This window comes from Anomaloglossus baeobatrachus, chromosome 5, assembly GCF_048569485.1.
Source record: "Anomaloglossus baeobatrachus isolate aAnoBae1 chromosome 5, aAnoBae1.hap1, whole genome shotgun sequence".
In the NCBI taxonomy this organism is placed as follows: Eukaryota; Metazoa; Chordata; class Amphibia; order Anura; family Aromobatidae; genus Anomaloglossus; species Anomaloglossus baeobatrachus.
The window spans coordinates 286,587,701-286,605,630 of record NC_134357.1 but is presented as its reverse complement, the minus strand read 5'-3'; the positions used below and the strand labels follow the sequence as shown (position 1 = coordinate 286,605,630).

Sequence of the window (17,930 nt, the reverse complement as noted above, 5' to 3'; positions counted from 1 at the left end):
GTATAGCTGATTTTATTTTAAAGTAGTGTATGTGTGCTAACGGGCATATCTCTCTCCAACAGGACAAAGCAATAATTCTGAGAATTGTCTTTTCCTAAACATCAAAATGTACAAGTATCATATGAAAAGATTAAAGGATAAGCTCATTTAAAAGTAAGCAAATCATTAAGCTACATGAGATAAGAATTTGAAAACCTCAGAGGTAGTGGAGGTGGCAGCAGAGGGATTCAAGCCCACACACCCAAAGAGACTGCAGCCTTAATCCAGCACATCTAGACTCCACGACCATGACACTGCAAATGCTTGCTCCATTAAATAGCAAAACTGTTCAGGTATTTCTGAAAACTCACTGATTTACCTAATTTGATCATCATCACAAGATTGTTCTTTGCACAACCCAATCTACTATTAAATTCGACTTTTCATGAACTTCCTGACTGCAAAAGCTGGCAGCAGTGGGATTTGAACCCACGCCTCCAAAGAGACTGGAGCCTTAATCCAGCGCCTTAGACCGCTCGGCCATGCTACCTGGATGACAGCCGTGTCAACTTCCTTGGAGTAAGGCAAGTATAGCTGATTTCATTTTAAAGTAGTGTATGTGTGGTAATGGGCATATCACTCTCCAAAAAGACAAAGCAATAATTCTGAGAATTGTCTTTTCCTAAACATCAAAATATACAAGTATCATATGAAAAGATTAAAGGATAAGCTCAGTAAAAAGTAAGCAAATCATTACGCTACATGAGATAAGAATTTGAAAACCTCCGAGGTAGTAAGAGTGGCACCAGCGGGATTCAAACCCACACACCCAAAGAGACTGCAACCTTAAACCAGCACATCTAGACCCCACGAACCATGTTGCTGCAAATGCTTCCTCGATTCCATACTGACACAGTCAAGGTATTTCTGAAAACTCACTGATTTACCTAATTTGCTAATCGTCACAAGATTGTTCTTTGCCCAACACTAAAAGCTGGCAGCAGTGGGATTTGAACCCACGCCTCCAAAGAGACTGGAGCCTAAATCCAGCGCCTTAGACCGCTCGGCCATGCTACCTGGGTGAAAAGCGATAAAATGTCCTTGGAGTAAGGGAAGTATAGCTGATTTTATTTTAAAGTAGTGTATGTGTGCTAACGGGCATATCTCTCTCCAACAGGACAAAGCAATAATTCTGAGAATTGTCTTTTCCTAAACATCAAAATGTACAAGTATCATATGAAAAGATTAAAGGATAAGCTCATTTAAAAGTAAGCAAATCATTAAGCTACATGAGATAAGAATTTGAAAACCTCAGAGGTAGTGGAGGTGGCAGCAGAGGGATTCAAGCCCACACACCCAAAGAGACTGCAGCCTTAATCCAGCACATCTAGACTCCACGACCATGACACTGCAAATGCTTGCTCCATTAAATAGCAAAACTGTTCAGGTATTTCTGAAAACTCACTGATTTACCTAATTTGATCATCATCACAAGATTGTTCTTTGCACAACCCAATCTACTATTAAATTCGACTTTTCATGAACTTCCTGACTGCAAAAGCTGGCAGCAGTGGGATTTGAACCCACGCCTCCAAAGAGACTGGAGCCTTAATCCAGCGCCTTAGACCGCTCGGCCATGCTACCTGGATGACAGCCGTGTCAACTTCCTTGGAGTAAGGCAAGTATAGCTGATTTCATTTTAAAGTAGTGTATGTGTGGTAATGGGCATATCACTCTCCAAAAAGACAAAGCAATAATTCTGAGAATTGTCTTTTCCTAAACATCAAAATATACAAGTATCATATGAAAAGATTAAAGGATAAGCTCAGTAAAAAGGAAGCAAATCATTACGCTACATGAGATAAGAATTTGAAAACCTCCGAGGTAGTAAGAGTGGCACCAGCGGGATTCAAACCCACACACCCAAAGAGACTGCAACCTTAAACCAGCACATCTAGACCCCACGAACCATGTTGCTGCAAATGCTTCCTCGATTCCATACTGACACAGTCAAGGTATTTCTGAAAATTCACTGATTTACCTAATTTGCTAATCGTCACAAGATTGTTCTTTGCCCAACACTAAAAGCTGGCAGCAGTGGGATTTGAACCCATGCCTCCAAAGAGACTGGAGCCTAAATCCAGCGCCTTAGACCGCTCGGCCATGCTACCTGGGTGAAAAGCGATAAAATGTCCTTGGAGTAAGGGAAGTATAGCTGATTTTATTTTAAAGTAGTGTATGTGTGCTAACGGGCATATCTCTCTCCAACAGGACAAAGCAATAATTCTGAGAATTGTCTTTTCCTAAACATCAAAATGTACAAGTATCATATGAAAAGATTAAAGGATAAGCTCATTTAAAAGTAAGCAAATCATTAAGCTACATGAGATAAGAATTTGAAAACCTCAGAGGTAGTGGAGGTGGCAGCAGAGGGATTCAAGCCCACACACCCAAAGAGACTGCAGCCTTAATCCAGCACATCTAGACTCCACGACCATGACACTGCAAATGCTTGCTCCATTAAATAGCAAAACTGTTCAGGTATTTCTGAAAACTCACTGATTTACCTAATTTGATCATCATCACAAGATTGTTCTTTGCACAACCCAATCTACTATTAAATTCGACTTTTCATGAACTTCCTGACTGCAAAAGCTGGCAGCAGTGGGATTTGAACCCACGCCTCCAAAGAGACTGGAGCCTTAATCCAGCGCCTTAGACCGCTCGGCCATGCTACCTGGATGACAGCCGTGTCAACTTCCTTGGAGTAAGGCAAGTATAGCTGATTTCATTTTAAAGTAGTGTATGTGTGGTAATGGGCATATCACTCTCCAAAAAGACAAAGCAATAATTCTGAGAATTGTCTTTTCCTAAACATCAAAATATACAAGTATCATATGAAAAGATTAAAGGATAAGCTCAGTAAAAAGTAAGCAAATCATTACGCTACATGAGATAAGAATTTGAAAACCTCCGAGGTAGTAAGAGTGGCACCAGCGGGATTCAAACCCACACACCCAAAGAGACTGCAACCTTAAACCAGCACATCTAGACCCCACGAACCATGTTGCTGCAAATGCTTCCTCGATTCCATACTGACACAGTCAAGGTATTTCTGAAAACTCACTGATTTACCTAATTTGCTAATCGTCACAAGATTGTTCTTTGCCCAACACTAAAAGCTGGCAGCAGTGGGATTTGAACCCACGCCTCCAAAGAGACTGGAGCCTAAATCCAGCGCCTTAGACCGCTCGGCCATGCTACCTGGGTGAAAAGCGATAAAATGTCCTTGGAGTAAGGGAAGTATAGCTGATTTTATTTTAAAGTAGTGTATGTGTGCTAACGGGCATATCTCTCTCCAACAGGACAAAGCAATAATTCTGAGAATTGTCTTTTCCTAAACATCAAAATGTACAAGTATCATATGAAAAGATTAAAGGATAAGCTCATTTAAAAGTAAGCAAATCATTAAGCTACATGAGATAAGAATTTGAAAACCTCAGAGGTAGTGGAGGTGGCAGCAGAGGGATTCAAGCCCACACACCCAAAGAGACTGCAGCCTTAATCCAGCACATCTAGACTCCACGACCATGACACTGCAAATGCTTGCTCCATTAAATAGCAAAACTGTTCAGGTATTTCTGAAAACTCACTGATTTACCTAATTTGATCATCATCACAAGATTGTTCTTTGCACAACCCAATCTACTATTAAATTCGACTTTTCATGAACTTCCTGACTGCAAAAGCTGGCAGCAGTGGGATTTGAACCCACGCCTCCAAAGAGACTGGAGCCTTAATCCAGCGCCTTAGACCGCTCGGCCATGCTACCTGGATGACAGCCGTGTCAACTTCCTTGGAGTAAGGCAAGTATAGCTGATTTCATTTTAAAGTAGTGTATGTGTGGTAATGGGCATATCACTCTCCAAAAAGACAAAGCAATAATTCTGAGAATTGTCTTTTCCTAAACATCAAAATATACAAGTATCATATGAAAAGATTAAAGGATAAGCTCAGTAAAAAGTAAGCAAATCATTACGCTACATGAGATAAGAATTTGAAAACCTCCGAGGTAGTAAGAGTGGCACCAGCGGGATTCAAACCCACACACCCAAAGAGACTGCAACCTTAAACCAGCACATCTAGACCCCACGAACCATGTTGCTGCAAATGCTTCCTCGATTCCATACTGACACAGTCAAGGTATTTCTGAAAACTCACTGATTTACCTAATTTGCTAATCGTCACAAGATTGTTCTTTGCCCAACACTAAAAGCTGGCAGCAGTGGGATTTGAACCCACGCCTCCAAAGAGACTGGAGCCTAAATCCAGCGCCTTAGACCGCTCGGCCATGCTACCTGGGTGAAAAGCGATAAAATGTCCTTGGAGTAAGGGAAGTATAGCTGATTTTATTTTAAAGTAGTGTATGTGTGCTAACGGGCATATCTCTCTCCAACAGGACAAAGCAATAATTCTGAGAATTGTCTTTTCCTAAACATCAAAATGTACAAGTATCATATGAAAAGATTAAAGGATAAGCTCATTTAAAAGTAAGCAAATCCTTAAGCTACATGAGATAAGAATTTGAAAACCTCAGAGGTAGTGGAGGTGGCAGCAGAGGGATTCAAGCCCACACACCCAAAGAGACTGCAGCCTTAATCCAGCACATCTAGACTCCACGACCATGACACTGCAAATGCTTGCTCCATTAAATAGCAAAACTGTTCAGGTATTTCTGAAAACTCACTGATTTACCTAATTTGATCATCATCACAAGATTGTTCTTTGCACAACCCAATCTACTATTAAATTCGACTTTTCATGAACTTCCTGACTGCAAAAGCTGGCAGCAGTGGGATTTGAACCCACGCCTCCAAAGAGACTGGAGCCTTAATCCAGCGCCTTAGACCGCTCGGCCATGCTACCTGGATGACAGCCGTGTCAACTTCCTTGGAGTAAGGCAAGTATAGCTGATTTCATTTTAAAGTAGTGTATGTGTGGTAATGGGCATATCACTCTCCAAAAAGACAAAGCAATAATTCTGAGAATTGTCTTTTCCTAAACATCAAAATATACAAGTATCATATGAAAAGATTAAAGGATAAGCTCAGTAAAAAGTAAGCAAATCATTACGCTACATGAGATAAGAATTTGAAAACCTCCGAGGTAGTAAGAGTGGCACCAGCGGGATTCAAACCCACACACCCAAAGAGACTGCAACCTTAAACCAGCACATCTAGACCCCACGAACCATGTTGCTGCAAATGCTTCCTCGATTCCATACTGACACAGTCAAGGTATTTCTGAAAACTCACTGATTTACCTAATTTGCTAATCGTCACAAGATTGTTCTTTGCCCAACACTAAAAGCTGGCAGCAGTGGGATTTGAACCCACGCCTCCAAAGAGACTGGAGCCTAAATCCAGCGCCTTAGACCGCTCGGCCATGCTACCTGGGTGAAAAGCGATAAAATGTCCTTGGAGTAAGGGAAGTATAGCTGATTTTATTTTAAAGTAGTGTATGTGTGCTAACGGGCATATCTCTCTCCAACAGGACAAAGCAATAATTCTGAGAATTGTCTTTTCCTAAACATCAAAATGTACAAGTATCATATGAAAAGATTAAAGGATAAGCTCATTTAAAAGTAAGCAAATCATTAAGCTACATGAGATAAGAATTTGAAAACCTCAGAGGTAGTGGAGGTGGCAGCAGAGGGATTCAAGCCCACACACCCAAAGAGACTGCAGCTTTAATCCAGCACATCTAGACTCCACGACCATGACACTGCAAATGCTTGCTCCATTAAATAGCAAAACTGTTCAGGTATTTCTGAAAACTCACTGATTTACCTAATTTGATCATCATCACAAGATTGTTCTTTGCACAACCCAATCTACTATTAAATTCGACTTTTCATGAACTTCCTGACTGCAAAAGCTGGCAGCAGTGGGATTTGAACCCACGCCTCCAAAGAGACTGGAGCCTTAATCCAGCGCCTTAGACCGCTCGGCCATGCTACCTGGATGACAGCCGTGTCAACTTCCTTGGAGTAAGGCAAGTATAGCTGATTTCATTTTAAAGTAGTGTATGTGTGGTAATGGGCATATCACTCTCCAAAAAGACAAAGCAATAATTCTGAGAATTGTCTTTTCCTAAACATCAAAATATACAAGTATCATATGAAAAGATTAAAGGATAAGCTCAGTAAAAAGTAAGCAAATCATTACGCTACATGAGATAAGAATTTGAAAACCTCCGAGGTAGTAAGAGTGGCACCAGCGGGATTCAAACCCACACACCCAAAGAGACTGCAACCTTAAACCAGCACATCTAGACCCCACGAACCATGTTGCTGCAAATGCTTCCTCGATTCCATACTGACACAGTCAAGGTATTTCTGAAAACTCACTGATTTACCTAATTTGCTAATCGTCACAAGATTGTTCTTTGCCCAACACTAAAAGCTGGCAGCAGTGGGATTTGAACCCACGCCTCCAAAGAGACTGGAGCCTAAATCCAGCGCCTTAGACCGCTCGGCCATGCTACCTGGGTGAAAAGCGATAAAATGTCCTTGGAGTAAGGGAAGTATAGCTGATTTTATTTTAAAGTAGTGTATGTGTGCTAACGGGCATATCTCTCTCCAACAGGACAAAGCAATAATTCTGAGAATTGTCTTTTCCTAAACATCAAAATGTACAAGTATCATATGAAAAGATTAAAGGATAAGCTCATTTAAAAGTAAGCAAATCATTAAGCTACATGAGATAAGAATTTGAAAACCTCAGAGGTAGTGGAGGTGGCAGCAGAGGGATTCAAGCCCACACACCCAAAGAGACTGCAGCCTTAATCCAGCACATCTAGACTCCACGACCATGACACTGCAAATGCTTGCTCCATTAAATAGCAAAACTGTTCAGGTATTTCTGAAAACTCACTGATTTACCTAATTTGATCATCATCACAAGATTGTTCTTTGCACAACCCAATCTACTATTAAATTCGACTTTTCATGAACTTCCTGACTGCAAAAGCTGGCAGCAGTGGGATTTGAACCCACGCCTCCAAAGAGACTGGAGCCTTAATCCAGCGCCTTAGACCGCTCGGCCATGCTACCTGGATGACAGCCGTGTCAACTTCCTTGGAGTAAGGCAAGTATAGCTGATTTCATTTTAAAGTAGTGTATGTGTGGTAATGGGCATATCACTCTCCAAAAAGACAAAGCAATAATTCTGAGAATTGTCTTTTCCTAAACATCAAAATATACAAGTATCATATGAAAAGATTAAAGGATAAGCTCAGTAAAAAGTAAGCAAATCATTACGCTACATGAGATAAGAATTTGAAAACCTCCGAGGTAGTAAGAGTGGCACCAGCGGGATTCAAACCCACACACCCAAAGAGACTGCAACCTTAAACCAGCACATCTAGACCCCACGAACCATGTTGCTGCAAATGCTTCCTCGATTCCATACTGACACAGTCAAGGTATTTCTGAAAACTCACTGATTTACCTAATTTGCTAATCGTCACAAGATTGTTCTTTGCCCAACACTAAAAGCTGGCAGCAGTGGGATTTGAACCCACGCCTCCAAAGAGACTGGAGCCTAAATCCAGCGCCTTAGACCGCTCGGCCATGCTACCTGGGTGAAAAGCGATAAAATGTCCTTGGAGTAAGGGAAGTATAGCTGATTTTATTTTAAAGTAGTGTATGTGTGCTAACGGGCATATCTCTCTCCAACAGGACAAAGCAATAATTCTGAGAATTGTCTTTTCCTAAACATCAAAATGTACAAGTATCATATGAAAAGATTAAAGGATAAGCTCATTTAAAAGTAAGCAAATCATTAAGCTACATGAGATAAGAATTTGAAAACCTCAGAGGTAGTGGAGGTGGCAGCAGAGGGATTCAAGCCCACACACCCAAAGAGACTGCAGCCTTAATCCAGCACATCTAGACTCCACGACCATGACACTGCAAATGCTTGCTCCATTAAATAGCAAAACTGTTCAGGTATTTCTGAAAACTCACTGATTTACCTAATTTGATCATCATCACAAGATTGTTCTTTGCACAACCCAATCTACTATTAAATTCGACTTTTCATGAACTTCCTGACTGCAAAAGCTGGCAGCAGTGGGATTTGAACCCACGCCTCCAAAGAGACTGGAGCCTTAATCCAGCGCCTTAGACCGCTCGGCCATGCTACCTGGATGACAGCCGTGTCAACTTCCTTGGAGTAAGGCAAGTATAGCTGATTTCATTTTAAAGTAGTGTATGTGTGGTAATGGGCATATCACTCTCCAAAAAGACAAAGCAATAATTCTGAGAATTGTCTTTTCCTAAACATCAAAATATACAAGTATCATATGAAAAGATTAAAGGATAAGCTCAGTAAAAAGTAAGCAAATCATTACGCTACATGAGATAAGAATTTGAAAACCTCCGAGGTAGTAAGAGTGGCACCAGCGGGATTCAAACCCACACACCCAAAGAGACTGCAACCTTAAACCAGCACATCTAGACCCCACGAACCATGTTGCTGCAAATGCTTCCTCGATTCCATACTGACACAGTCAAGGTATTTCTGAAAACTCACTGATTTACCTAATTTGCTAATCGTCACAAGATTGTTCTTTGCCCAACACTAAAAGCTGGCAGCAGTGGGATTTGAACCCACGCCTCCAAAGAGACTGGAGCCTAAATCCAGCGCCTTAGACCGCTCGGCCATGCTACCTGGGTGAAAAGCGATAAAATGTCCTTGGAGTAAGGGAAGTATAGCTGATTTTATTTTAAAGTAGTGTATGTGTGCTAACGGGCATATCTCTCTCCAACAGGACAAAGCAATAATTCTGAGAATTGTCTTTTCCTAAACATCAAAATGTACAAGTATCATATGAAAAGATTAAAGGATAAGCTCATTTAAAAGTAAGCAAATCCTTAAGCTACATGAGATAAGAATTTGAAAACCTCAGAGGTAGTGGAGGTGGCAGCAGAGGGATTCAAGCCCACACACCCAAAGAGACTGCAGCCTTAATCCAGCACATCTAGACTCCACGACCATGACACTGCAAATGCTTGCTCCATTAAATAGCAAAACTGTTCAGGTATTTCTGAAAACTCACTGATTTACCTAATTTGATCATCATCACAAGATTGTTCTTTGCACAACCCAATCTACTATTAAATTCGACTTTTCATGAACTTCCTGACTGCAAAAGCTGGCAGCAGTGGGATTTGAACCCACGCCTCCAAAGAGACTGGAGCCTTAATCCAGCGCCTTAGACCGCTCGGCCATGCTACCTGGATGACAGCCGTGTCAACTTCCTTGGAGTAAGGCAAGTATAGCTGATTTCATTTTAAAGTAGTGTATGTGTGGTAATGGGCATATCACTCTCCAAAAAGACAAAGCAATAATTCTGAGAATTGTCTTTTCCTAAACATCAAAATATACAAGTATCATATGAAAAGATTAAAGGATAAGCTCAGTAAAAAGTAAGCAAATCATTACGCTACATGAGATAAGAATTTGAAAACCTCCGAGGTAGTAAGAGTGGCACCAGCGGGATTCAAACCCACACACCCAAAGAGACTGCAACCTTAAACCAGCACATCTAGACCCCACGAACCATGTTGCTGCAAATGCTTCCTCGATTCCATACTGACACAGTCAAGGTATTTCTGAAAACTCACTGATTTACCTAATTTGCTAATCGTCACAAGATTGTTCTTTGCCCAACACTAAAAGCTGGCAGCAGTGGGATTTGAACCCACGCCTCCAAAGAGACTGGAGCCTAAATCCAGCGCCTTAGACCGCTCGGCCATGCTACCTGGGTGAAAAGCGATAAAATGTCCTTGGAGTAAGGGAAGTATAGCTGATTTTATTTTAAAGTAGTGTATGTGTGCTAACGGGCATATCTCTCTCCAACAGGACAAAGCAATAATTCTGAGAATTGTCTTTTCCTAAACATCAAAATGTACAAGTATCATATGAAAAGATTAAAGGATAAGCTCATTTAAAAGTAAGCAAATCATTAAGCTACATGAGATAAGAATTTGAAAACCTCAGAGGTAGTGGAGGTGGCAGCAGAGGGATTCAAGCCCACACACCCAAAGAGACTGCAGCTTTAATCCAGCACATCTAGACTCCACGACCATGACACTGCAAATGCTTGCTCCATTAAATAGCAAAACTGTTCAGGTATTTCTGAAAACTCACTGATTTACCTAATTTGATCATCATCACAAGATTGTTCTTTGCACAACCCAATCTACTATTAAATTCGACTTTTCATGAACTTCCTGACTGCAAAAGCTGGCAGCAGTGGGATTTGAACCCACGCCTCCAAAGAGACTGGAGCCTTAATCCAGCGCCTTAGACCGCTCGGCCATGCTACCTGGATGACAGCCGTGTCAACTTCCTTGGAGTAAGGCAAGTATAGCTGATTTCATTTTAAAGTAGTGTATGTGTGGTAATGGGCATATCACTCTCCAAAAAGACAAAGCAATAATTCTGAGAATTGTCTTTTCCTAAACATCAAAATATACAAGTATCATATGAAAAGATTAAAGGATAAGCTCAGTAAAAAGTAAGCAAATCATTACGCTACATGAGATAAGAATTTGAAAACCTCCGAGGTAGTAAGAGTGGCACCAGCGGGATTCAAACCCACACACCCAAAGAGACTGCAACCTTAAACCAGCACATCTAGACCCCACGAACCATGTTGCTGCAAATGCTTCCTCGATTCCATACTGACACAGTCAAGGTATTTCTGAAAACTCACTGATTTACCTAATTTGCTAATCGTCACAAGATTGTTCTTTGCCCAACACTAAAAGCTGGCAGCAGTGGGATTTGAACCCACGCCTCCAAAGAGACTGGAGCCTAAATCCAGCGCCTTAGACCGCTCGGCCATGCTACCTGGGTGAAAAGCGATAAAATGTCCTTGGAGTAAGGGAAGTATAGCTGATTTTATTTTAAAGTAGTGTATGTGTGCTAACGGGCATATCTCTCTCCAACAGGACAAAGCAATAATTCTGAGAATTGTCTTTTCCTAAACATCAAAATGTACAAGTATCATATGAAAAGATTAAAGGATAAGCTCATTTAAAAGTAAGCAAATCATTAAGCTACATGAGATAAGAATTTGAAAACCTCAGAGGTAGTGGAGGTGGCAGCAGAGGGATTCAAGCCCACACACCCAAAGAGACTGCAGCCTTAATCCAGCACATCTAGACTCCACGACCATGACACTGCAAATGCTTGCTCCATTAAATAGCAAAACTGTTCAGGTATTTCTGAAAACTCACTGATTTACCTAATTTGATCATCATCACAAGATTGTTCTTTGCACAACCCAATCTACTATTAAATTCGACTTTTCATGAACTTCCTGACTGCAAAAGCTGGCAGCAGTGGGATTTGAACCCACGCCTCCAAAGAGACTGGAGCCTTAATCCAGCGCCTTAGACCGCTCGGCCATGCTACCTGGATGACAGCCGTGTCAACTTCCTTGGAGTAAGGCAAGTATAGCTGATTTCATTTTAAAGTAGTGTATGTGTGGTAATGGGCATATCACTCTCCAAAAAGACAAAGCAATAATTCTGAGAATTGTCTTTTCCTAAACATCAAAATATACAAGTATCATATGAAAAGATTAAAGGATAAGCTCAGTAAAAAGTAAGCAAATCATTACGCTACATGAGATAAGAATTTGAAAACCTCCGAGGTAGTAAGAGTGGCACCAGCGGGATTCAAACCCACACACCCAAAGAGACTGCAACCTTAAACCAGCACATCTAGACCCCACGAACCATGTTGCTGCAAATGCTTCCTCGATTCCATACTGACACAGTCAAGGTATTTCTGAAAACTCACTGATTTACCTAATTTGCTAATCGTCACAAGATTGTTCTTTGCCCAACACTAAAAGCTGGCAGCAGTGGGATTTGAACCCACGCCTCCAAAGAGACTGGAGCCTAAATCCAGCGCCTTAGACCGCTCGGCCATGCTACCTGGGTGAAAAGCGATAAAATGTCCTTGGAGTAAGGGAAGTATAGCTGATTTTATTTTAAAGTAGTGTATGTGTGCTAACGGGCATATCTCTCTCCAACAGGACAAAGCAATAATTCTGAGAATTGTCTTTTCCTAAACATCAAAATGTACAAGTATCATATGAAAAGATTAAAGGATAAGCTCATTTAAAAGTAAGCAAATCATTAAGCTACATGAGATAAGAATTTGAAAACCTCAGAGGTAGTGGAGGTGGCAGCAGAGGGATTCAAGCCCACACACCCAAAGAGACTGCAGCCTTAATCCAGCACATCTAGACTCCACGACCATGACACTGCAAATGCTTGCTCCATTAAATAGCAAAACTGTTCAGGTATTTCTGAAAACTCACTGATTTACCTAATTTGATCATCATCACAAGATTGTTCTTTGCACAACCCAATCTACTATTAAATTCGACTTTTCATGAACTTCCTGACTGCAAAAGCTGGCAGCAGTGGGATTTGAACCCACGCCTCCAAAGAGACTGGAGCCTTAATCCAGCGCCTTAGACCGCTCGGCCATGCTACCTGGATGACAGCCGTGTCAACTTCCTTGGAGTAAGGCAAGTATAGCTGATTTCATTTTAAAGTAGTGTATGTGTGGTAATGGGCATATCACTCTCCAAAAAGACAAAGCAATAATTCTGAGAATTGTCTTTTCCTAAACATCAAAATATACAAGTATCATATGAAAAGATTAAAGGATAAGCTCAGTAAAAAGTAAGCAAATCATTACGCTACATGAGATAAGAATTTGAAAACCTCCGAGGTAGTAAGAGTGGCACCAGCGGGATTCAAACCCACACACCCAAAGAGACTGCAACCTTAAACCAGCACATCTAGACCCCACGAACCATGTTGCTGCAAATGCTTCCTCGATTCCATACTGACACAGTCAAGGTATTTCTGAAAACTCACTGATTTACCTAATTTGCTAATCGTCACAAGATTGTTCTTTGCCCAACACTAAAAGCTGGCAGCAGTGGGATTTGAACCCACGCCTCCAAAGAGACTGGAGCCTAAATCCAGCGCCTTAGACCGCTCGGCCATGCTACCTGGGTGAAAAGCGATAAAATGTCCTTGGAGTAAGGGAAGTATAGCTGATTTTATTTTAAAGTAGTGTATGTGTGCTAACGGGCATATCTCTCTCCAACAGGACAAAGCAATAATTCTGAGAATTGTCTTTTCCTAAACATCAAAATGTACAAGTATCATATGAAAAGATTAAAGGATAAGCTCATTTAAAAGTAAGCAAATCATTAAGCTACATGAGATAAGAATTTGAAAACCTCAGAGGTAGTGGAGGTGGCAGCAGAGGGATTCAAGCCCACACACCCAAAGAGACTGCAGCCTTAATCCAGCACATCTAGACTCCACGACCATGACACTGCAAATGCTTGCTCCATTAAATAGCAAAACTGTTCAGGTATTTCTGAAAACTCACTGATTTACCTAATTTGATCATCATCACAAGATTGTTCTTTGCACAACCCAATCTACTATTAAATTCGACTTTTCATGAACTTCCTGACTGCAAAAGCTGGCAGCAGTGGGATTTGAACCCACGCCTCCAAAGAGACTGGAGCCTTAATCCAGCGCCTTAGACCGCTCGGCCATGCTACCTGGATGACAGCCGTGTCAACTTCCTTGGAGTAAGGCAAGTATAGCTGATTTCATTTTAAAGTAGTGTATGTGTGGTAATGGGCATATCACTCTCCAAAAAGACAAAGCAATAATTCTGAGAATTGTCTTTTCCTAAACATCAAAATATACAAGTATCATATGAAAAGATTAAAGGATAAGCTCAGTAAAAAGTAAGCAAATCATTACGCTACATGAGATAAGAATTTGAAAACCTCCGAGGTAGTAAGAGTGGCACCAGCGGGATTCAAACCCACACACCCAAAGAGACTGCAACCTTAAACCAGCACATCTAGACCCCACGAACCATGTTGCTGCAAATGCTTCCTCGATTCCATACTGACACAGTCAAGGTATTTCTGAAAACTCACTGATTTACCTAATTTGCTAATCGTCACAAGATTGTTCTTTGCCCAACACTAAAAGCTGGCAGCAGTGGGATTTGAACCCACGCCTCCAAAGAGACTGGAGCCTAAATCCAGCGCCTTAGACCGCTCGGCCATGCTACCTGGGTGAAAAGCGATAAAATGTCCTTGGAGTAAGGGAAGTATAGCTGATTTTATTTTAAAGTAGTGTATGTGTGCTAACGGGCATATCTCTCTCCAACAGGACAAAGCAATAATTCTGAGAATTGTCTTTTCCTAAACATCAAAATGTACAAGTATCATATGAAAAGATTAAAGGATAAGCTCATTTAAAAGTAAGCAAATCATTAAGCTACATGAGATAAGAATTTGAAAACCTCAGAGGTAGTGGAGGTGGCAGCAGAGGGATTCAAGCCCACACACCCAAAGAGACTGCAGCCTTAATCCAGCACATCTAGACTCCACGACCATGACACTGCAAATGCTTGCTCCATTAAATAGCAAAACTGTTCAGGTATTTCTGAAAACTCACTGATTTACCTAATTTGATCATCATCACAAGATTGTTCTTTGCACAACCCAATCTACTATTAAATTCGACTTTTCATGAACTTCCTGACTGCAAAAGCTGGCAGCAGTGGGATTTGAACCCACGCCTCCAAAGAGACTGGAGCCTTAATCCAGCGCCTTAGACCGCTCGGCCATGCTACCTGGATGACAGCCGTGTCAACTTCCTTGGAGTAAGGCAAGTATAGCTGATTTCATTTTAAAGTAGTGTATGTGTGGTAATGGGCATATCACTCTCCAAAAAGACAAAGCAATAATTCTGAGAATTGTCTTTTCCTAAACATCAAAATATACAAGTATCATATGAAAAGATTAAAGGATAAGCTCAGTAAAAAGTAAGCAAATCATTACGCTACATGAGATAAGAATTTGAAAACCTCCGAGGTAGTAAGAGTGGCACCAGCGGGATTCAAACCCACACACCCAAAGAGACTGCAACCTTAAACCAGCACATCTAGACCCCACGAACCATGTTGCTGCAAATGCTTCCTCGATTCCATACTGACACAGTCAAGGTATTTCTGAAAACTCACTGATTTACCTAATTTGCTAATCGTCACAAGATTGTTCTTTGCCCAACACTAAAAGCTGGCAGCAGTGGGATTTGAACCCACGCCTCCAAAGAGACTGGAGCCTAAATCCAGCGCCTTAGACCGCTCGGCCATGCTACCTGGGTGAAAAGCGATAAAATGTCCTTGGAGTAAGGGAAGTATAGCTGATTTTATTTTAAAGTAGTGTATGTGTGCTAACGGGCATATCTCTCTCCAACAGGACAAAGCAATAATTCTGAGAATTGTCTTTTCCTAAACATCAAAATGTACAAGTATCATATGAAAAGATTAAAGGATAAGCTCATTTAAAAGTAAGCAAATCATTAAGCTACATGAGATAAGAATTTGAAAACCTCAGAGGTAGTGGAGGTGGCAGCAGAGGGATTCAAGCCCACACACCCAAAGAGACTGCAGCCTTAATCCAGCACATCTAGACTCCACGACCATGACACTGCAAATGCTTGCTCCATTAAATAGCAAAACTGTTCAGGTATTTCTGAAAACTCACTGATTTACCTAATTTGATCATCATCACAAGATTGTTCTTTGCACAACCCAATCTACTATTAAATTCGACTTTTCATGAACTTCCTGACTGCAAAAGCTGGCAGCAGTGGGATTTGAACCCACGCCTCCAAAGAGACTGGAGCCTTAATCCAGCGCCTTAGACCGCTCGGCCATGCTACCTGGATGACAGCCGTGTCAACTTCCTTGGAGTAAGGCAAGTATAGCTGATTTCATTTTAAAGTAGTGTATGTGTGGTAATGGGCATATCACTCTCCAAAAAGACAAAGCAATAATTCTGAGAATTGTCTTTTCCTAAACATCAAAATATACAAGTATCATATGAAAAGATTAAAGGATAAGCTCAGTAAAAAGTAAGCAAATCATTACGCTACATGAGATAAGAATTTGAAAACCTCCGAGGTAGTAAGAGTGGCACCAGCGGGATTCAAACCCACACACCCAAAGAGACTGCAACCTTAAACCAGCACATCTAGACCCCACGAACCATGTTGCTGCAAATGCTTCCTCGATTCCATACTGACACAGTCAAGGTATTTCTGAAAACTCACTGATTTACCTAATTTGCTAATCGTCACAAGATTGTTCTTTGCCCAACACTAAAAGCTGGCAGCAGTGGGATTTGAACCCACGCCTCCAAAGAGACTGGAGCCTAAATCCAGCGCCTTAGACCGCTCGGCCATGCTACCTGGGTGAAAAGCGATAAAATGTCCTTGGAGTAAGGGAAGTATAGCTGATTTTATTTTAAAGTAGTGTATGTGTGCTAACGGGCATATCTCTCTCCAACAGGACAAAGCAATAATTCTGAGAATTGTCTTTTCCTAAACATCAAAATGTACAAGTATCATATGAAAAGATTAAAGGATAAGCTCATTTAAAAGTAAGCAAATCATTAAGCTACATGAGATAAGAATTTGAAAACCTCAGAGGTAGTGGAGGTGGCAGCAGAGGGATTCAAGCCCACACACCCAAAGAGACTGCAGCCTTAATCCAGCACATCTAGACTCCACGACCATGACACTGCAAATGCTTGCTCCATTAAATAGCAAAACTGTTCAGGTATTTCTGAAAACTCACTGATTTACCTAATTTGATCATCATCACAAGATTGTTCTTTGCACAACCCAATCTACTATTAAATTCGACTTTTCATGAACTTCCTGACTGCAAAAGCTGGCAGCAGTGGGATTTGAACCCACGCCTCCAAAGAGACTGGAGCCTTAATCCAGCGCCTTAGACCGCTCGGCCATGCTACCTGGATGACAGCCGTGTCAACTTCCTTGGAGTAAGGCAAGTATAGCTGATTTCATTTTAAAGTAGTGTATGTGTGGTAATGGGCATATCACTCTCCAAAAAGACAAAGCAATAATTCTGAGAATTGTCTTTTCCTAAACATCAAAATATACAAGTATCATATGAAAAGATTAAAGGATAAGCTCAGTAAAAAGTAAGCAAATCATTACGCTACATGAGATAAGAATTTGAAAACCTCCGAGGTAGTAAGAGTGGCACCAGCGGGATTCAAACCCACACACCCAAAGAGACTGCAACCTTAAACCAGCACATCTAGACCCCACGAACCATGTTGCTGCAAATGCTTCCTCGATTCCATACTGACACAGTCAAGGTATTTCTGAAAACTCACTGATTTACCTAATTTGCTAATCGTCACAAGATTGTTCTTTGCCCAACACTAAAAGCTGGCAGCAGTGGGATTTGAACCCACGCCTCCAAAGAGACTGGAGCCTAAATCCAGCGCCTTAGACTGCTCGGCCATGCTACCTGGGTGAAAAGCGATAAAATGTCCTTGGAGTAAGGGAAGTATAGCTGATTTTATTTTAAAGTAGTGTATGTGTGCTAACGGGCATATCTCTCTCCAACAGGACAAAGCAATAATTCTGAGAATTGTCTTTTCCTAAACATCAAAATGTACAAGTATCATATGAAAAGATTAAAGGATAAGCTCATTTAAAAGTAAGCAAATCATTAAGCTACATGAGATAAGAATTTGAAAACCTCAGAGGTAGTGGAGGTGGCAGCAGAGGGATTCAAGCCCACACACCCAAAGAGACTGCAGCCTTAATCCAGCACATCTAGACTCCACGACCATGACACTGCAAATGCTTGCTCCATTAAATAGCAAAACTGTTCAGGTATTTCTGAAAACTCACTGATTTACCTAATTTGATCATCATCACAAGATTGTTCTTTGCACAACCCAATCTACTATTAAATTCGACTTTTCAT

General features: G+C 41.1%; 30 non-coding genes across 30 annotated transcripts; all 30 read right to left on the bottom strand.

Annotated features, from left to right (window-relative positions):
- Nucleotides 1-447: 447 nt before the first annotated feature.
- TRNAL-AAG (transfer RNA leucine (anticodon AAG)) lies at nucleotides 448-529 on the bottom strand. The gene has a single exon. It is a non-coding gene; the product is annotated as a tRNA-Leu (tRNA).
- Nucleotides 530-974: 445 nt separating this feature from the next.
- On the bottom strand, nucleotides 975-1,056 carry TRNAL-UAG (transfer RNA leucine (anticodon UAG)). The gene has a single exon. It is a non-coding gene; the product is annotated as a tRNA-Leu (tRNA).
- A 485-nt stretch (nucleotides 1,057-1,541) lies between these two features.
- Nucleotides 1,542-1,623, bottom strand: TRNAL-AAG (transfer RNA leucine (anticodon AAG)). The gene has a single exon. It is a non-coding gene; the product is annotated as a tRNA-Leu (tRNA).
- Nucleotides 1,624-2,635: 1,012 nt separating this feature from the next.
- On the bottom strand, nucleotides 2,636-2,717 carry TRNAL-AAG (transfer RNA leucine (anticodon AAG)). Its single transcript has one exon. It is a non-coding gene; the product is annotated as a tRNA-Leu (tRNA).
- A 445-nt stretch (nucleotides 2,718-3,162) lies between these two features.
- On the bottom strand, nucleotides 3,163-3,244 carry TRNAL-UAG (transfer RNA leucine (anticodon UAG)). Its single transcript has one exon. It is a non-coding gene; the product is annotated as a tRNA-Leu (tRNA).
- Nucleotides 3,245-3,729: 485 nt separating this feature from the next.
- TRNAL-AAG (transfer RNA leucine (anticodon AAG)) lies at nucleotides 3,730-3,811 on the bottom strand. Its single transcript has one exon. It is a non-coding gene; the product is annotated as a tRNA-Leu (tRNA).
- A 445-nt stretch (nucleotides 3,812-4,256) lies between these two features.
- TRNAL-UAG (transfer RNA leucine (anticodon UAG)) lies at nucleotides 4,257-4,338 on the bottom strand. Its single transcript has one exon. It is a non-coding gene; the product is annotated as a tRNA-Leu (tRNA).
- A 485-nt stretch (nucleotides 4,339-4,823) lies between these two features.
- Nucleotides 4,824-4,905, bottom strand: TRNAL-AAG (transfer RNA leucine (anticodon AAG)). Its single transcript has one exon. It is a non-coding gene; the product is annotated as a tRNA-Leu (tRNA).
- A 445-nt stretch (nucleotides 4,906-5,350) lies between these two features.
- On the bottom strand, nucleotides 5,351-5,432 carry TRNAL-UAG (transfer RNA leucine (anticodon UAG)). The gene has a single exon. It is a non-coding gene; the product is annotated as a tRNA-Leu (tRNA).
- Nucleotides 5,433-5,917: 485 nt separating this feature from the next.
- On the bottom strand, nucleotides 5,918-5,999 carry TRNAL-AAG (transfer RNA leucine (anticodon AAG)). The gene has a single exon. It is a non-coding gene; the product is annotated as a tRNA-Leu (tRNA).
- A 445-nt stretch (nucleotides 6,000-6,444) lies between these two features.
- Nucleotides 6,445-6,526, bottom strand: TRNAL-UAG (transfer RNA leucine (anticodon UAG)). Its single transcript has one exon. It is a non-coding gene; the product is annotated as a tRNA-Leu (tRNA).
- Nucleotides 6,527-7,011: 485 nt separating this feature from the next.
- TRNAL-AAG (transfer RNA leucine (anticodon AAG)) lies at nucleotides 7,012-7,093 on the bottom strand. The gene has a single exon. It is a non-coding gene; the product is annotated as a tRNA-Leu (tRNA).
- Nucleotides 7,094-7,538: 445 nt separating this feature from the next.
- Nucleotides 7,539-7,620, bottom strand: TRNAL-UAG (transfer RNA leucine (anticodon UAG)). Its single transcript has one exon. It is a non-coding gene; the product is annotated as a tRNA-Leu (tRNA).
- Nucleotides 7,621-8,105: 485 nt separating this feature from the next.
- TRNAL-AAG (transfer RNA leucine (anticodon AAG)) lies at nucleotides 8,106-8,187 on the bottom strand. The gene has a single exon. It is a non-coding gene; the product is annotated as a tRNA-Leu (tRNA).
- A 445-nt stretch (nucleotides 8,188-8,632) lies between these two features.
- TRNAL-UAG (transfer RNA leucine (anticodon UAG)) lies at nucleotides 8,633-8,714 on the bottom strand. Its single transcript has one exon. It is a non-coding gene; the product is annotated as a tRNA-Leu (tRNA).
- A 485-nt stretch (nucleotides 8,715-9,199) lies between these two features.
- On the bottom strand, nucleotides 9,200-9,281 carry TRNAL-AAG (transfer RNA leucine (anticodon AAG)). Its single transcript has one exon. It is a non-coding gene; the product is annotated as a tRNA-Leu (tRNA).
- A 445-nt stretch (nucleotides 9,282-9,726) lies between these two features.
- TRNAL-UAG (transfer RNA leucine (anticodon UAG)) lies at nucleotides 9,727-9,808 on the bottom strand. The gene has a single exon. It is a non-coding gene; the product is annotated as a tRNA-Leu (tRNA).
- Nucleotides 9,809-10,293: 485 nt separating this feature from the next.
- On the bottom strand, nucleotides 10,294-10,375 carry TRNAL-AAG (transfer RNA leucine (anticodon AAG)). Its single transcript has one exon. It is a non-coding gene; the product is annotated as a tRNA-Leu (tRNA).
- Nucleotides 10,376-10,820: 445 nt separating this feature from the next.
- Nucleotides 10,821-10,902, bottom strand: TRNAL-UAG (transfer RNA leucine (anticodon UAG)). The gene has a single exon. It is a non-coding gene; the product is annotated as a tRNA-Leu (tRNA).
- Nucleotides 10,903-11,387: 485 nt separating this feature from the next.
- On the bottom strand, nucleotides 11,388-11,469 carry TRNAL-AAG (transfer RNA leucine (anticodon AAG)). Its single transcript has one exon. It is a non-coding gene; the product is annotated as a tRNA-Leu (tRNA).
- Nucleotides 11,470-11,914: 445 nt separating this feature from the next.
- On the bottom strand, nucleotides 11,915-11,996 carry TRNAL-UAG (transfer RNA leucine (anticodon UAG)). Its single transcript has one exon. It is a non-coding gene; the product is annotated as a tRNA-Leu (tRNA).
- Nucleotides 11,997-12,481: 485 nt separating this feature from the next.
- On the bottom strand, nucleotides 12,482-12,563 carry TRNAL-AAG (transfer RNA leucine (anticodon AAG)). The gene has a single exon. It is a non-coding gene; the product is annotated as a tRNA-Leu (tRNA).
- Nucleotides 12,564-13,008: 445 nt separating this feature from the next.
- Nucleotides 13,009-13,090, bottom strand: TRNAL-UAG (transfer RNA leucine (anticodon UAG)). The gene has a single exon. It is a non-coding gene; the product is annotated as a tRNA-Leu (tRNA).
- Nucleotides 13,091-13,575: 485 nt separating this feature from the next.
- TRNAL-AAG (transfer RNA leucine (anticodon AAG)) lies at nucleotides 13,576-13,657 on the bottom strand. The gene has a single exon. It is a non-coding gene; the product is annotated as a tRNA-Leu (tRNA).
- A 445-nt stretch (nucleotides 13,658-14,102) lies between these two features.
- Nucleotides 14,103-14,184, bottom strand: TRNAL-UAG (transfer RNA leucine (anticodon UAG)). Its single transcript has one exon. It is a non-coding gene; the product is annotated as a tRNA-Leu (tRNA).
- A 485-nt stretch (nucleotides 14,185-14,669) lies between these two features.
- On the bottom strand, nucleotides 14,670-14,751 carry TRNAL-AAG (transfer RNA leucine (anticodon AAG)). The gene has a single exon. It is a non-coding gene; the product is annotated as a tRNA-Leu (tRNA).
- Nucleotides 14,752-15,196: 445 nt separating this feature from the next.
- TRNAL-UAG (transfer RNA leucine (anticodon UAG)) lies at nucleotides 15,197-15,278 on the bottom strand. Its single transcript has one exon. It is a non-coding gene; the product is annotated as a tRNA-Leu (tRNA).
- A 485-nt stretch (nucleotides 15,279-15,763) lies between these two features.
- On the bottom strand, nucleotides 15,764-15,845 carry TRNAL-AAG (transfer RNA leucine (anticodon AAG)). The gene has a single exon. It is a non-coding gene; the product is annotated as a tRNA-Leu (tRNA).
- A 445-nt stretch (nucleotides 15,846-16,290) lies between these two features.
- Nucleotides 16,291-16,372, bottom strand: TRNAL-UAG (transfer RNA leucine (anticodon UAG)). The gene has a single exon. It is a non-coding gene; the product is annotated as a tRNA-Leu (tRNA).
- Nucleotides 16,373-16,857: 485 nt separating this feature from the next.
- TRNAL-AAG (transfer RNA leucine (anticodon AAG)) lies at nucleotides 16,858-16,939 on the bottom strand. Its single transcript has one exon. It is a non-coding gene; the product is annotated as a tRNA-Leu (tRNA).
- Between the last annotated feature and the right edge of the window lie 991 nt (nucleotides 16,940-17,930).